General features: G+C 39.0%; 1 protein-coding gene across 4 annotated transcripts in view; it reads left to right on the forward strand.

Annotated features, from left to right (window-relative positions):
• The first annotated feature begins 665 nt into the window (after positions 1-665).
• wscd2 (WSC domain containing 2) overlaps positions 666-15,211 on the forward strand; it is an 87,705-nt gene continuing 73,159 nt past the window's right edge. For 3 of the 4 annotated variants that reach the window (XM_010896393.5, XM_020052838.3, XM_010896392.5), the window contains exon 1: positions 903-1,479. The gene's annotated coding sequence lies outside the window, so the exon portion shown is untranslated. Of the gene's footprint in view, positions 688-902; positions 1,480-15,211 lie in introns of those variants that run through there. The other variant, XM_020052839.3, reaches the window with a different exon arrangement.

Here is a 15,211-nt window from a genome sequence, read left to right on the forward strand (position 1 = left end):
AGCCACAGACATGACCACCACAAAAAAAAAAGATTGCTATAAAAAAGTATTCAATTTTTTTTCTTTGAACAAGTGGATTACTTAGCGTAAGGCCTTCCTATTGACACATCAAAAATCACTTTAGAGGTCTAACTTCATCACATCACATGACATTGTTTTCTGAATGACGAAAAATAAGATAAACTAATGTCAAAATCGTTTTTGTGGAATTACATGCTCAGTTGAGATGATTCAACAACATTTTCTAGATGAACAAAAATAGTGGCAACCAAGGAATGCGTGGAAATAAAATGTGCCTTCATTTGGTGGTTTGGTGGAGAATTACGGGGGTGTTTAACCCAAGTAAGCATTTAACCTCAAGCCACCCTATAGATAGGCTATTTCTCAGTTCCTGTCAGTTAATTTTTCAAACCACATTGGAGAAGTCAAGTCTTTCCTCTTCAAAGTTTTTTTAGAAGACAAGAGAGGAATCGAGATTACTATAAAATACAAAATGTAGAAAATATATATTTGGTACAAATAAATACATTGTAAATGTAATGGCAGTAAATCAGAAAGTTGCTTCATGTTTTGGTAAGTTCACAACGTATTTTCACGCTGCAACATTTGCAAAGCTGTCTAATATTATACTCGATGGCTTCTTTCTGAATGGAAGACGTCATAAAAACCCGGGCGTCTACAACTCAGGTAAAGTAGGCCTGTGTACGCTGATCTATACAGTAGGACCTTAACCCTTCATAAATAGTTTACACTGCATGATGCATTTCATGTGACGGTAAAATGCCCTACATCGTTGTGCATATGATATCTGGAACTGATTAAAAAAAATCAGTTCCTGCTAAACGCAAAGTGAAATGCACAGTCACTGCTCCCTTGGTAATATTATTTTCTGCTGTCTCTTTAAATTCAGTAGGCAGGACTGTCCGCCTGTGTGGAGCGCGGAGCGCTCTTACCTCTGGTGTACGCGGTCCGCAGGGCTGTTTGACAGGCGGTCTGAACGCTGACAGAATAGACAGGTCGCTTCGCCGCGACACGTTGCCTGCATCATACCTACTTTGACCTAAATATATTGCCGTGGTGTGTCATGGTCTCCTGGCTGCCGTGATCATCATAATTCGGATTCAAGGACCATATTCCGCCTTCTCTTCTTGCTAAAATGCGAGTGGCAGCATACACTCATGAATTGCGTTTTGAACGGGACCGATGTTGGTTTTACCGCGATTGAGAATATTAAGTCACAGAGGACAGACACACGTACGTTATGCTGAATCCGTGAATTAGTTATCTCAATGTATTCTCAACATTTAGACTACAGTTGGATATTTTGCCATGAGTTTCTGACCAATTTTCACGGACCAAGATGCATAAGAGCTGTTTTCAGTTACCAGCGCATAGGTTCAGTCAAAGATCTCCGACTATACCATAACGGATATTTTTCTCAGATTTGGAATTATTTTTCATAACTCTTCTTTCTTCAAGGTAGGTTATGCACCGTATCATCTTCTATTCTGTTAAGTTAAAGTTTACTACATTTTCTTTCTGTCAGTCAGGCCTATAAGTATACAACATTCCCCCATGGGAGAACCTTTTCAAGAACCATTTAGGGTTTCAGATAAAATCCGTAACCAAAGGGGTTCTACATGGAACCAATAAGGGTTCGTCAAAGGCTTTTCTCATAAGGACAGTCTGAGAACCCTTTTGGAACCCATTTAGGGTACACTACAATATCTGTTAGCTGGTATCTACTGGATAGTGTTCTGTTTTTTCTGGGTTCCACCCTCTCTTAAAACGAGGACATTAATAAGAGCCCCATCACATTAGCTTTTACATTAAGTGGTGTCATTTCAGAAAGGATGCAGTTCCAACATATTCCCTTTTTCATTGTTAGTCCTCCTCTTTCAGTCAATCTTTATGTCTGGTCTGCAGCGGACCTGCATTTAAGTTATAGAAACACTTTATCTGAATGCAGGCTACAGCTTTAACAACAAAGACCATTTGTTAGGTCTCATCACCACTGAAGATCCACTGGAAATGGTGGAGAGCCTCAACCATTGAACTGAAACAGGATACATAACTGAAGGTTTAAGGCCCTTGTATGGTCCCTCTAATGGGCCTACTCTTTTCACTAAACCAGGCCAGGATGCCTGTTGTATGTTTTCCAAGCGGCTCTCATATCCAATAAGAATATTTTTATTCCATTAATTTGCTTTCATGTGCACATAATAATGTGATATATCTGAAAAAAATCAAGTCAGTAAAAGGCTGAGACAAAACCAGTAGTTTGATCTGTGTATTTGTGTGTGTTTGTGTGTGTGTGTGTAAAATGATCACCTCCTCTGGATCTCATAACAGCACCTTGTGGTACATGCAGGGTTTATTTGGATTAGTTAAGTGCTAATGGAAATGAGAGAGTGCCCTCTGCACCAGTGGTCATGACACACATCTCAATGTGTGTCATGACCAGTCAGCGTCTCAGCTAGGTTGCATGTAATTATTCCTCTGTCTGTCCTGATGCGCTGCCACTGTGTATATATCATGTGGCTCTGAGAATCAACACATTGCCATGCTTGCTTAACACAAAGTGTAAAGAAGCTGGACTTTCATTAGAGCCCTCCTGCTAATGTTTAACTTGCAGAATGCAGCAATCTTGACTTCCCTTCTTTCAGCATCTGTGACAGCGCAGTGATGTGGCAACCATAATGAAATGACTTTAAGTCATATTCTGTGGTATTTATGATGAAACATCATCTCCTGTCAGATGGTGCGTATTAATTAACAGAGTAGCAATATGTTAAGTATATACATTTAACCATGCTACTGAAGTGCCAACTCTCCCATGCAATGTGAGCCTTTACCCAAACCTTTCATGTTTGAAATAATACATTTACATAAAAAGTGGGTGGGGGGGATTTGCTGATAAATATTGCTGTTCTAAGGTGCTGAAGGGATACACCCCGTTTTTAAATTGACTGCGAAGGCCCACACTGTCTAGTGCCATATCAGTTTGTCTGCTTGTCTTACATCCAATTTCTTCTCCCGCTTTCTGATTGGCTCAGAGTAGGCGTCTAGCGACTAGTGATTCAACCAGGTGAAACTCTAAGCGTTAGATGCTCACCATTGGTGATCATCAAAATACATCAATGAGTGTGAGTTAGGGATTGGAGGTTAGACAAGCATCAAGTGGAAGCTCTAAATTTGCTGCAGTGTGCCACGGCCGTTTTCAAAGTCATGGTGTGTTATCCCCCATATCCAGTGACCTGAAAACAGTCAACTCAAAAAACAAAAACAAAAAAGGGTCATATTTTGGCCTCAAAAATAAAGGGATGCCGCATAATATTTTTACCCAATGACTTCTCAAACATAAAACCTTTCAATGTGTAGTATGACATTTTTCTGAAAAACATTGGTTTAAGAAGTATTGCCACCCCTACAATTAATATTTTGTGAAGCCGCCCTTAGAGTGAAAAACAGCATTGCGCCTCTTACTGTAATGTCTGACAAGGTTGGTGCACACTTTTGGAGGGATCGTGGACCATTCCTCCATGCAACATGTTTCAAGATCCAGGATAGTCTTAGGTTTGCGCTTGTCCCACCACTCTCATAATGCCACCTAGGAATTCGCTAGTTTGTGTCTAGCTAGTGTTAGCTAACACGGAAGAGCTTACTTGGACGTTAAACACTTCTGCTGACAATTACAACCACCCATCATCTCCCCCACCTATGTGACTATTGTGGTTCATATAGTTATAACTGTTTCTTAAATAGTATGGTCAACTTCCCATGTTTTTGTTCAATTGTCCATTCACATCTACCATGCCAGATAACACATTACATTGGCGGTTCTGAACGCGCATTCCAGTCAAGCTTACAAGATCTTTAAAAAAATAACAAAAATATGTATATACTGTAATAGTATTCAGATTCAAGTTTTTTTCTAGTAGGCATAGCACCCAGCCCAATGAAGCTATTTAATTCCCCTAATACATGCAGCTGTCTGTAGACTACAAAATAGTAGTTCAGCAGCAGCACCAAGGTTTGAATTTCTACAATGTTTCTACAGCTTCCTCATGTCTTAATCCTCTTTGTGACCTCCCAATGACACCATATAGATAAGAACCAGTGGCTCTGGTCTGTAAATATCACCAGAGGAGCATGCATCAACATATTTGACTGAGCAGGTCATAGCAGTGAAACCTTCTCAACCTTTCTGTGTTATGGAAGACACTGGGTTGTGCTATAGTGTTTGATGTGCTCAAATTCTATCAATATTTCATTATCATGAACCAATGCCAAGATTCTCATTAGAGTGCAAACAGAAATGGCCTGGCTATAAAAACTGAGCTTTAGTGAGTGCTTAAGCTCTGGCATGTGGACAGTGGCCCTTTACTGGTCCTATGTTTTATCAATGCAGTATCTCAGTAAAGCAGTATACTACCCAAGTAGATTAAAAAAAAAAATACAAATATAACAAATGGGTCAAAGATTTTACACACAATATAAATGCAACATCTAACATCTATATCGCTTTACACTGGTTTTATTCAGTGCATGTGGGAAATAAATGCATTTGATCTCTAAAGCAGCGCTTAAAAAAAAAATGCCAACCTGACAAGAGTTAGAACTTATGATTCAAAAGTTCTGACATAAATGAAGATCTCATGTACATTTTCTATTAATATGTCAGACATCACAGTTGTGACAACCCAAAATATATACTGTATATATATCCCAAACAAAATTGATGTATACAAAGTGAATATAAATCAGTGATGACATGTAGAGTAGTTGATACTGAATACATTTTAATGGGTATATAAAATATATAATGACAGAATGGCTGCTAGTTCTGCCCATGCTTCCAGAACAACTAAAGCTTTGGGAATCTAAGTGAACACAGATGCCACTTTATCAGAAATTGACCTACACCACTTTGCAGTAAAATTATTAATTTGAGTCCTCACTACAACAATAAACAGTAGTTTGACTTAGTGTTATATATTCAGAAGTCTGCTACCACTTCTTTTTTTCTGTAGCTAAGGTGAGCTCCAATGGTTGGACAGTGAGTAATCTAATGTGAGTTTCCCGGCCATTTACAACTGTCTCGCTAATGTCTTAAAAATAAATACATTTATCTATCTGATAAATCAGATAGATAATGATGAATTGTATTTGTTCACCAATGTGTCCTTTGTGTCATTGTAGTTAGCTGACCCATGTTTACTTTACACGAAAAAGCTATTTATGAGATTGACACTTCCCCTTTATCACATGTTAATAAATAAATGTATTAACATGTGATTATTAGTTATATGCTAATTAATTTGAAGCTATGTAGATATATAATTTTCTGTCAGCATTTTTGTATTTGTCTGCTCATGTGTTCATTCATTATTGCATATATACAGCTCCGGAAAAAATCAAGAGACCACTGCACCTTTATGTTTCCTTTCCAAAAAAATTGAAAAGGAAAGTTTTGAGTGAAGAACAGAAGCGTTCAATTTGCAGTGGTCTCTTAATTTTAACCCTTCTGTTCCTCACTCAAAACCTTCCTTTTTGACTTTTTTGGAAAAGAAAGAAAAAGGTGCAGTGGTCTCTTAATTTTTCCCAGAGCTGTATATACACAGCTCTAGAAAAAAATAAGAGTCCACTCCTAATTTTTCTTAAATCAGCATCTCTACATGAATGGCAGCAATTCCATTCCAGTGTCTGTTAAATTCCAACACAGGCACACCTCATTTTACTTAATGAGGTACTGAACCAAATCTAATTTAACAAGGAGTATAAAAGTATAAAGTATAAAATACACTGCTGTGGTCATCACTATCCTTTTGCAATAGGACCTGCTGGATCGCAAAAATATTGCAAGTAGTACCTCAAAGGTAATTTGAATAAGAAAATAACCATTCAGCATGACAAAAGAGTTGAAAAGAAAAGCTCTGATTGAGGAAAAGAAGGGTTCAATTCTGGCTTTACTGGAAGAGGGATACAGTGAGCGTTAGGTATAGAAGATACAGACTGGCAGAGGGTGAAAACGACTGTCCACTGACCGAGATGACTGTCAACTCATTCGACAACCGTAGGATGACATCAAGTAACCTACAAAAAGAATGGCAAACAGCAGCTGAGGTGAAGTGCATGGCGAGGACGGTTTGAAACAGGCTTGTAGGGGCAGGGCTGAAGTCGTGCAAAGCTAGAAAACAGCCCTTCATCAATGAGAAGCAAAGAAGAGCCAGGGTGAAGTTGGCAAAAGACCGTAAGGATTGGACCGTAGAGGAATGGAGTAAGGTCATCTTCTCTGACGAGTCAAATTTTCAGCTTTGCCCAACACCTGGTCATCTAATGGTTAGACGGAGACCTAACCATTGTGTCTCGCACCCACTTAAGCAAGTCTGGAATCAGACAGATTTGTCTTTGTGAAGTACGCATGAATCAAGCCAAGTAAAAGGTTATCCTGGAAGAACACCTGCTTCCTTCTGCTCTGACAATGTTCCTGTATATACATGCATTTATTTCTATATTGATTTCTTATTACAGTAGGTTTGAGCCTCCAAACTGTCATATAATGATTGTCTATGTGAACTATTTGTCCACTTCTAGGCCTGTGTACATTAAAAGCTCTATGTTTTTAGTATATACGAGTATGGCTAATTGTTTTCTGTGGACCTATGTAGCACAGGAGAAAGAGCGTCATTTTTCTGCTAAAGTTAAGATGATCATTGAGTGATAATCGGCAAGACTCTTCGGGCAGTTACAGGGAAACCCTAGGAAGGGTTTTATATAATTTATATCTTTTTGACTTAAGACAGGGATCATTTGCGATAGTGGGCTTTCCAAGTAAATTCTACTCCAGGTATAGCTGCCTGTGTAGGTGGTAGGGTAACGCTTTATGAGGAAATACTGTGGAAGAAACAAACAAATTCCAGCAGACTTTAGTAAGCAGATAGTGTTCTAATGGGGTAGGATGTTGTGCAAGCATGCACATGTTTGTGCATGCATACTAATGCGAGGCATGTCTCATTAATTCAGTTCATTCACTTGATCTTCATGAAATGCTTAAAAATGTTGTTAATGGTAATGTTGATACTTCTGAGAGTCAGTGTGTGGACAGATGTTTCTCCTCAGCCCTTTCTGAAGGATGTGAACCCAGACCTACCCACTCAGTGTAACATCTGCTTTCTCTGAAGGAAGTGAACCCAGACCTACCCACTCAGTTTAACATCTGCTTTCTCTGAAGGATGTGAACCCAGACCTACCCATTCAGTGAAACACCTGCTTCTCTCTGAAGGGTGTGACCACAGACCTACCCACTCAGTGTAACATCTGCTTTATCTGAAGGATGTGAACCCAGTCCTACCCAATCAGTATAACACCTGTTCTCTCTGAATGATGTGAACCCAGACCTACCCACTCAGTATAACACCTGTTCTCTCTGAAGGATTTGAACCCAGCCCTACACACTCAGTGTAATACCTGCTTCTCTGCTGGACATCCTCCAGCAGATGCAGATAACAGCACCCTGCTGGGGAAGAGGATGTTGTTCAGTGTGCCTTTCCTTCAATATCATATGGTTTATGGCCGATGGTGGAGGATGGGTGGGGGGTTCTGTGCCTTTGGAAAGTATTCAGACTCTTTAACTTCAGCTGTCAGTGAATCACAACTTAGTTTCCCTGTGCGATGCCAAACGAACATCGTAAGCATTTCTAACCGCATGTGCCTGGCCATAAGCTGTCGTGTCTGCCGGCCGAGGACAGAGGATGATGGATCAGCTGTGTTAGAGGCATCTCGTAGCAGTGGATGACTGCGGGACACTGTGGAAAGGGCAGAGAGACAGGCACTGTCAACACTGTAACAGGAGCTAGCACTGGATTTGTAATCATTGCCGTCATTAGCAAAGGTCATAGTTTTTACATTGTGAGTCTGTGTGGAAAAATACAATGAATCCACTAAAGGGACAGTTCTGTTTTTAGGCTTGTTTATTTACTGTACTGTAATGTGGTGCAACGAGCACATACCCTTCCTTGATCTTTGGCACCTAATTGTTACTTTGTTGTTTTTGTTACTTTGTTGTTTAAATTTGGTAGTTGTGCACCCAAGCAGAAACATAAATATTGTACTTCTGGATCTATATTGGTATTTAACATTCACTGTTTTGTTGTTTTATTAACATTCAGGTATATAAAATGTATTTATTAACTATTTCAGATCATTGGAACCTAGTCCCAGGTGGGGGTCCTTAGTCTCACCAGCTCTCTCTTCTCTCCTCCAGCTCCATCCATCATTTATGGTGTCTTTGAGACTGACTCTCACATCAGTGTGAATGAACAACACTTAACAGCCCCGGGGGTTCAGAGGGCACCACTTTAAGAAGTGGGTTTGTGTGTGTGTGTCAAATTGCCGGAGAAGGGAATGAAGGAGAGTTGGGAGACAGGAAATGAGAGAAGTAGATGGGGAAGGAGAAAAATAATTGTCCATTATTTAGTAAATGACTGACCTTGAGAAAATCAGCCAACTGTAATTGCTGAGCTACAGTAAAGATGCCATCTTGTTCATTCTTGCCATCCTTTGTCTTTTTAACAATACTGGAGCCTGTACCTGGTTTACCAAAAGGGTTACCAACTTGCCAACTCCCATCCACAGACTTTAATTCTCTGGTTTCACTTACAAGTGCGTCTTTGAGCAGTGAGAAGTAGTTACTGGCAGATTTTCAAAAATGTATGTTGTACTAACTCTGTGCCAAAGCCCCATTCATGAGTAAAATATGCAACTAGTCCATTCTGCAATAATTCCAACATTAAAGTAAATAATGCCTTCGTAGGCTGATTAGCACTGGAAAATGTGTGAAGAAAGATAAACACTGAATTTATTCAAGCATTCATGTTTTGATTTAAAGTAGTTGCTACCTAATGGATTTAGGCTCTTACACAGATATTCCGCTTGTTGTTGGAATAATTTTATTATAGTATGGGGATGGTCTGCATTATTACAAATGAATCACCTCCCCAATAATCACAATCCTCAATACTCTAATTTACCTATTTAAATCTTCGTTACGAATCATGGTAAATCTGCAACGCCTCCCAGCTACACTATAGGCAGCAGGACTTTAATTGACACAGTAGATATAAACCCATATTCAGAAAGCTTAAGTGGAAGGGAAGGAAAAGCCCATTTCTGAGCCTTTTCCTCACTATGCTCTTTCCCATGATGAAGCAATGTTTAGAGATGAGATCCCCTGTTAGTGGGTCTATCTATATGTTTCTACCTTTCTGTCCGTCTCTTTCTCTCCCTGTCTATTTGTCTGTCTCTTTTCTGTTTCTGTCGGTCTGTACAAGGAGAGGCAGGCAGCAGCTTCTGATCTCCACTCTTAGCCGGCTGTGCCCTAATTAGGCTGTCACACCTGCCATGCAGATTTGTCTGAATGCTGTGAAGTGAAGCAACTGTCAAAATCACAGGGTGCATCCCACAGTTCCGGCTGAGTCACTACATAAAGCTGGCCAGTTACCACTGTGTAGTTATCATGGGATAAGTATTTAAATGGCTACTAATGAAGTTGGGGATACACTGTTGTGAACAATTACATGTAGAGTAAACTTAATATCTTCTGACAATATGTTTTATGCTCTTCACGACTATGGTTTTGTAATGTAATGCAATGTAGTAGCTAAGCTCTCTATTTCCTATAAGACCTGCCACTGTTACTATTCCACATTGTTCTAAGATGAAGAGTTGGCTCATGCTCTAGAAGCATCAAATTGGATAAAGCTCTAAGCATGTCTTGAGTATTAGCCTAATTTCCCGTCTGGTAGGGACGAGTAAGCATGCTAAGCAAGTTCAGTTTACACAGCCTGTTCACTCTGCGTCTGACAGTCAAGTCCCACAGGTCTGGTGAGATGTATGGAAGTGTCACACTGTGGCACCGTGTCAGCCACTTGGCAACTAGACCCCATGCCATGACGGCTCCCGTCAGCTACTGAATTTACTCTGTTGACTGAACATGTGTCAGTGGCAGGTTTATTATAGATGTGCTCTGACTCAGCTCACTTAGTGAATTACTGTCTTTATCACGCAACATTCCTCCATGCAGCTGTAACTAGTCTGAAATGGCGAGCCAGTTAGCGGTGCATGCTAGTAGCTTTTCTAACAGTGATGTCACTCGCTAAAAGAAATTTAATGGTAGCTTTCCTCGCTCTTTAAGAGCTGTAAGTATGGTGGAGCAGTAGGTAATGATGAATTTGTGGATGATGGTTCTGTTTTGAGAGGGTCATTGGTTTTAGCCCACGTTGGTTAAATGAGTTGGACAGTAGAAACACTGTCACAAAGATGCTGTCTTTGAGTTGGGCTCTAGGGGTGAGTGAATGTCAAGCTATTTAGCTTGTGTAACAGTAGAGATTCAGTTGCATTTTGTAATTGTTTTACTGCCCCCAATTAAGATGTTGTGTTTAACATAGTTAAAGATGCAGTCAGTGATCTTTCGCCACTGGTTGTAAAAGTGGTGCTGTCGCGCCAAAACCGTCTCCAAAAGGTGTGTACAATGTCATGTGCCAGTTTGTGCCCCATCTAATCAAAACCAACTGCCTTCAAACTTGGACTTTCATAGCTAACTGAGGTATGATTGTGATCCTAGTTATTGATGAATGCACATGTAAACAACATATTATACCTCCAGCCCATTTCTGGTTAATTGTGAATGTCCCAAATGATCTTTAAAGGCAAATAAAATACTAAAAGCTGATCCAATTTAGATAATTTCAGCTGTATTTAACTGTATTATATCTATATTAGGGGAGACCTTGAAGTACTTAATTCCCTTGCTCTACAAGGTCAATGACTCTGTGGTTGATCTTGATGTGTTCAGTCCCTTGTTTGAGCCCAGGTTGGGACAAGGAGAAAGACTGATGCAACATTGTTACTCAGTCACCTGGACATGCATTAAACAAAGCCTTCTTGCAAGGTTAGACTGAGGCCAGGACTGTATGTTGTTACTTCTACAGCATTTAGCTAGTTGATGGGGACACATTTTGCTGGTATGATGGTGGAAAACTGGAAAAAGTGGTGTTGATGTTTGTGGATGTATAAGGCTTCAAATACCAGGTAGACATTATGCTATATTTCTATTAATTAAGGTCTCAATTCAGACTGAAGTAGTTTACAAAGTGCCTCCATCTTTGCCATACTGAAAGCAATTCCAGAATTAAGCATGTATTCCTATTATGTTTTTCTTAGTCTCTTCTCACCATTCAAGGCTCTGGGAAAAGTCTCATACATTTCCTCCCTAGGCTTTCTGCACTCGTGTCCTCACGCTCATCCCCTTCATCCGTTTTGTTATTGTTTATGTGTACTTCATATTTTATTCATTCTTTGTGAGAGCGGATGCAGTACAGATACATATCCCAGGATATTAAACCATATATTACAACACTCTTCACTGTAAACATAGCACATGCATAATCTCTCCATAAATCCCTGGTGACCTTTTTGTCAATTTAATGTTACGTGACATTCTGTTGCCTGGAGAGAAAAGTGTCTGCACCTTTTCCTTTTGTTTCATCAGTTTGCTGAGAATCTGTGAATTTCACAAATTAGTTGTGCTGTGCAACAGGAATTGTATTTTTGGATATAAATTCTTAACTTTCAGTCTAGGGCTTAACATGAATGTTGCAGTAAATCTCAGCTTATTTTCATTATGAATCCGTTAGCGCTACACGGCTTCCTTAGCATTTTCCTTTCTGAGCGAAGTGACGACCAGTGAAAGAACAATGAAAACAACAAACTTTCTAGAAATAGAACAGCACTGATCAACTAACAGTGGTCCCTCATTAACTGATGAGGCTATGATGATAACAGGCTGCTGGCATTACTTGGCCTTTTCAGTTAGATTGGCGTGAGGAGGCCATGGATCAGTGGCTGTTCCTTAAGAGGAGCATGCCCATGAACCTTCTAACCCAAGCCCAGATCCCTTCTTTCCAGCTAAAACGTGCATCCTGACATGACTGTTGAGTGTTGCAGAGCACATATTAAAAGTCTAAATTGCCTGTGTACTGGAGAGGCAATCCACTGCAGTTAACTTTGTGTCGTAGTTTTCATGGCAAAGCCTCTGCAGTCTGCTCAGTCTCTAAGGCACAAAATCTGAGGTAACAACAGATTCAATACAATATTTGTACACATTATATACATTTGTTTAGATCCCCAGGACATTTAGACGTACTTTAAATACCAGCCACTAGAGATAACAGTGAGTGCTACTGCCAAAAAGTAGGTTGAGACTTTGGATGGTGGGTACCATAAGCCGTGAAATGTGGCTCTAAGAATCGCTGCATCAATCCCAGTGATAGGCACGTTTTTGTTTGGATACAAACTGTGCCCAAACTTTGAATGTACAACATGTCGAATTTAAAAATGACACAGTGTAATATACTGTAGTAAGAAACGTTGGTTAGCATATTGCTATCAAGGCCACAAACAGTCTAAATTGAGTCAAAATAATTACTAGTAATATCAATGTTAACCATATATTAATAAAAGGCCTAGTTATATTTTTCTGTTCAGCCCTGTAGAATGATTTTGTAGGGACATATTCACTTGTAGCCTACATAAAAATATTATTTACAGTTATATTTTTTGTCATGTCCTGGCTCGGTCAGGGAGTTGACCAAGAACTTAATGGTCACTCTGACAGAGCTCCAGTATGGAGATGGGAGAACCTTCCAGAAGGACAATCATCCCTGCCGCACTGAACCAATCAGATATTTAGGGTCTAGTGGCCAGACTGAAGCCAGTCCTCAGTAAAAGGCACAGACTGGGGTGAAGATTCACTTTCCAACCGGAGAACAACACTAAACACACAGCCAGACAATGCAGGAGTGGCTTTGGGATGAGTCTGTGGATGTCCTTGGGTGGCCCTGCCAGAGCCTGGACTTGAACCCGATTACACACCTCTGGAGGGACCAGAAAATGTCTGTTCAGCAACGTTCCCCATCCAATCTGACAGAGCTTGAGAGGATCTGCAGAGAAGAATTTGAAAAACTCCCCAAATATAGGTGTGTCATACCCAAGATGATTATCTTCAACAGAGTACTATGAAGTGAATGGGTTTGAATACTTATGAATACACTGTACATATGGGAATTGATTATTTTTTCATATTGCTTTGCTCGTCACTCACTGCACTGCACTCTGGGTCTGTGTCAATCGCAGTGTGAAACAAGTTAAAGTGTAATTACTATTTATTTTCATTATTATGTCATCACCAATGATGATGGCTGTTAATCATCAAAAGTCAATGATGTTGTGACATTGCCCAATTCAAAATCATCTAACCGGTAATGTTTATGGTGTTACCATTTGGACTTTGTGTCAGTGTTGTATATCATGTATAAAATGTATACAGATTGGTCCAGATACATGTAATTCCCTTTGCATATAAATAATTGTAACAGTTTTGAGCCTACAGTATACAGACAAAATAAAGAATTCCTCTGGTTGTCCTTGGAACAGTTGCTATTAAGTGGAACAGTCTAGCAGATATTGTCATTACAATTGGCATTTTCTCTCAGATGCAGATAACTATTTATTCTTATACTCCAAAGCTGGGTTGTTGCTGGTTGATTCTGAGCTATACATATGCATACATTTTTTGTGAATGTGTTCATGTGACTTATAATCAAAACAAATCAAGATTATATTACATTTTAAAAAATCGACATAAAATAACAATTACATACAGTATCATTAAGAAGATATTTTCACTTTTTTTTTAATGAATAGGTTAGCTAGAATACATAGGTTTGATAAAAAAATATATATATTTACAGATCTTAGACGTGAACTGATCATATTAAATTGATCTATGAAAATGTGTTCTTTTAACTGACAGAGCAATCATAATATCCACCTTGAAAAATTCTACATTAATTTACACCAGCAAAGGTCATCTTGTCCTTGTATAACATATTGTTATAAACAACATTTACCAGCTTTAGAAGGTATGGTTGAATGCCCAGTTATATAACCATAACTTGAAGCTGAAATGCAAGCGTCAAAATGTGCTGCATTAGTCTCTGCCATTAAAAGCATAATTCAACCATTCTCACACTTTTAATATTCGTTCATCAGGATTCATCACCACTTTCTTTAAACCAAACCTTAAATTATCTTAATATCGACAAGTGAACTACCCACAATCATCTAAAGTATGTCTAAGTGGAAAGTTGTTGAGATAAATAAAAATATTAAAACAATTGAGTAAATGCAATCAAAATTATCTTTCTTTAGTACTACTTGTTCTTTAGTATTTATTTGCAAAATATTGAGTTGGATTTATTTGTGAGCGTCATTGGTGAAAGTAAATTAACAAATCATTGAAATTACTTGCCATAATGTTTTGAATGTGTATCAATTTAAATTCACCTTTTTTTACAGTGTTGTCACATAATGTATACAAATCCCAATTGTTTTGCCCAACATTGTTTCACTAATTACTACAACCTCATTCTCAGAATCTTGTAGTATCCCTTAAAAACTTACATTAACCAGTCTGGATTAATGCCTAAATTGACCTCTCAAATTATTTCTGTTGGAACCCTATCCCAAACCTTAACCCATTGCATACAATCAAAAGATTAGATTTAATGGACAAATGTTAAAACTGATGTCAAACTGTGACATCTTGTAGCTCAGAATTATAATGTAGCTCTTTAGGTTTTCTATGACTTAGACTTTAGACTTATGCTTACTCAAAAATGTACAAAGGTGTACATTGCTCAAGCTGTGCATAATAAAGGACTATTTTAAAAGTTTAAATGAAGTTGTGACGCTGAGGTGACGGACAGCTCCGTCATCTCCGGCATTTCCCGGATTCTCATGGTTCACGAACTCACCCCAGACTCCTTCATTTGTCACTCACATCTAAACACATACTTAAGTCATCAGTATGTGTTTAGATGTTGCTCCTCTGCTCCCCTCATTTGTTGGTTATTGTTCCATATCTCTGTGTGTGTTTGTCTGTGTTGAGTTGTGGTTTTCTGCATAGCCAGCCCTTTTGTTTAAATTTTTGTGTGTTTAGAGTGCTCTGTGTTATTTTCAAGTCAACATTCAGCATTGACTGCCACTCTGCCTGCGCCTGGTTCCTTCCTCTGCACCACTACACCATTCCTGACAGCAGTCCAGTATATCTGCTTGTTGTTTATTCATGTACACCATAATATCTTCAAAT

The sequence above is a fragment of the Esox lucius genome, chromosome 13 (assembly GCF_011004845.1).
Source record: "Esox lucius isolate fEsoLuc1 chromosome 13, fEsoLuc1.pri, whole genome shotgun sequence".
Taxonomy (NCBI): Eukaryota; Metazoa; Chordata; class Actinopteri; order Esociformes; family Esocidae; genus Esox; species Esox lucius.